Source organism: Elephantulus edwardii, unplaced genomic scaffold (genome assembly GCF_000299155.1).
Source record: "Elephantulus edwardii isolate Elephantulus edwardi_28Jun2011 unplaced genomic scaffold, EleEdw1.0 scaffold00083, whole genome shotgun sequence".
Lineage (NCBI taxonomy): Eukaryota > Metazoa > Chordata > Mammalia > Macroscelidea > Macroscelididae > Elephantulus > Elephantulus edwardii.
The window spans coordinates 2363438-2366815 of record NW_006399833.1 but is presented as its reverse complement, the minus strand read 5'-3'; positions in this window follow the sequence as shown (position 1 = coordinate 2366815).

The following is a 3378-nucleotide window of genomic DNA, read 5'->3' as shown; positions in this document are numbered from 1 at the left end:
AAAGGGTGTTGGATTTTGTCAAAGGCCTTTTCTGCATCAATTGATAGGATCATGTGGTTCTTGTTCTTTGTTGATGTGATGAATTACATTGATTGTTTTTCTTATGTTGAACTATCCTTGCATACCTATTATGGAGATTAAATACTTGTGAGTAAACCTAACTAGAAACACAAAAGATCTGTTCAAAGAAAATTACAAAACATTACTACAAGAAACAAAAAGAGACTGGGAGAAGTGGAAGAATGTCTCTTGCTCATGGATAGGAAGACTCAATATTGTGAAAATGACAATACTACCAAAAGCAGTTGACATGTCCAATGCAATCCCAATACAAATACCAATCCCATTCTTCAATGAGATGGAAAAGGCAATCTCCAGTTTCATTTGGAATGGAAAGAAGCCCTGAGTAAGCAAAGCACTCCTTAAAAAGAAAAAAGGTAGGAGGAATCTCACTCCCTGATTTCAAATCCTACTACACTGCCGTGATGGTCAAGACAGCATGGTACTGGTACAATGACAGACACATAGATCAGTGGAATAGAATTGAGTGAGAATCCAGAAATCAGCCCATCTACATTTGTTCAATTGATTTTTGACAAAGAGATGAAATCAGTGGGGAAATGACAGCCTTTTAAACAAATGGTGCTGGCAAAATTGGAAAATATTATAGCTAATGTTAAATGGATTTTGGCAGAAAGCAAAGAATACCAGAATAATGTCTATCTGTGCTTCATTGACTATGCGAAGACTTTTGACTGTGTGAATCACAACAAGCTATGGCTGACTCTGAGAAGAATGGGAATACCAGAACATTTGATTGTGCTAATGCAAAACCTATACTTGGACCAAGAGGCAGTCGTCAAAACAGAGCAAGGAGATACTACATGGTTCAAAATCAAGAAGAGGGTCCATCAGGGATGTATTTTGTCTCCATTCCTTTTCAATCAGTAAGCAGAACAGATCATCCGAACAGGCTGTATGAGGAGGAATGTGGCATCAGGATTAGTGGAAGGATCATCAACAACCTGCGTTATGCAGATGACACAACCCTGCTTGCTGAAACTGAGGAGGACCTGAAGCGCTTGCTGCAGAAGGTCAAGGACTTCAGCCTCCTATATGAATTGAAGCTCAGCATCAAGAAAACAAAGATTCTCACCACTGGGCCAATTGGCAGCATCAGTTTGGATGGTGAAGAGATTGAGATAGTTTTCGTTTACTTGGTTCCACAGTCAACACTCTTGGTTAACAGCAGCCAGGAAATCAGAGATGAATTTCACTGGGAAAGTCAGCTGTGAGGGACCTCTCAAGAGTACTGAAGAGCAACAACATGAGGCTGGAGACTAAGGTGCATCTGATCCAGGCTATAGTCTTCGCAATTATGTGACACCCTCACCATCTCTGATATGCTCAAGCCCATTGCTAGTCACTGGTCCATCTAACTTGTTGAGGGTCTTCCTCTCTTACTCTGACCATACACCTTTCCCAGCAATGAATGGAAAGGATAATTTCCAAGTACTGACCCCTCCCCACAACGTGCCCAAAGTATGTGAGATGAAGTTCCACCATTTTTTGTCTCTAAGAAGCACCCAGTTTGCACTTCCTCCAAAACAGATTTAGGCTTTTGACAGTCCATGGTATATTCAATACTCCAACATGACATTTAAAAGCATTGATTCTTCATCTGCCATCCTTATTCATTATCCAATTTTCATATACATAGAAAGCAATTGAAAAGACCATGCCTTGGATCAGGCACACCATAGTCTTTAAACGGATATCCTTGCTCTTTAGTACTTTCAAGAGGTTTGTCACAGCATATTTTCCCAATGCTATACATCTTTTGATTTCTTTACTGATGTTACTATGGGTGTTAATGGTAGGTTCAAGTAAAATTAAACTGTTGACCACTTCAATCTTTTCTCCATCTGTCATGATGGTCCAGTTATGAGGCTTTTTGGTTAATAATGAGAGGAAATCCATATTAAAGGCTGTAGTCCTTGATCTTTTCAGCAAGTGTCTCAAGTCTTTTTCACTTTCTGCAAGCAAGGCGTGTAATCTACATAGTGCAAATTGTTGATGAGTTTTTCTTCAATACTGATGTCACATTCTTCTTCATATAGTCCAGCTTCTCAAATTATTTTCTCAGCTTACAGATTGAATATTGTTGTTGTTAGGTGTGATTGAGTTAGTACAACTCATAGGGACCCTATGAATGAAAGACCTGAACCGTATCCTATGCTGTGCCATCCTCATGGTCACTGTCATGCTCAAGGCCATTGTGGTAGTCACTGTGTCAATCCATCTTGTGGAATATGTTCCTCTCTTTTGCTGACTTTCCTAGCATGATGTCCCTTTCTAAAGATTGGGTCCTCCTGAAAATATATTCAATGTAAATGAGACGAAGTTTCACCCCTCCTAGCCTCTAAGGAGCAACCTGGTTGCACTTCCTTCAAGACATATTTATTTGTTATTTGGCATTCCATGGGATATTCAATACTCTTTGCCACAATTCAAAGACATAGTTTTCTTGATGTTGAAATGTAACCCGTATTTGAGGCTGTAGTCTTTGATCTGCACCAAGTGTCTCAAGTCTTCTTCACTTTCAACAAGCAAGTTTGGGTTATCTGTGTAATACAGATTGTTTATGAGTCCTCTTGCAATTCTGATGCTATCTTCTTCATACAGTCCAACTTTTTGAATGATATGCTAAGCGTACAGATTAAATGTTTCTGTTGTTGCTAGTTGCCATTGAGTAAAGTATGAATCACAGTGACCCTATAAACAATAGATCTGAATTGGACCCTATCCTGTGCCATCCTCATAATTTCTGACATACTTGAGCACATTGCTGCACTGTGTCAATCCATCTTGTTGAAGGTCTTCCTTCCCTTTGCTGACCCTCTGCATTTTCCAACATGAGTGCTGAGTATCCCATGAACTGCGAAAAGAGCATACATTGTCTTAGAGAAAGTATGGTCTGAATGCTCTTTGAAGGCAAGGATGGCAAAGCTTTGTCTCACATTCTTTGGGCATGTTAATGTTGTTAGATGCCGTCAAGTCAAGTATGTCTCATAGCAACCCTATGAACAGCTGACCTGAACCCTGCCCTGTCCTGTGCCATCCTCATCATCTTTGACACACTAGAGCCATTGCTGAAGTCACCATGTCAAACCAGCTCATTTGAATCCCTGAATCTTCTCCTTCACTGATGTTCCATCTTTCCAAGCATTATACTCCTTTCCAAGGAATAGCCTTGCCTAGCTACATGTACAAAATAGGAAAGACAAACCTTTGCCATCTTTGTCTCCAAGGTGCACTCTGGCTGCAGTTTTTCCAAGACATATCTGTTTGGTTTTTTTGCCAGTTCATGTACTCTTC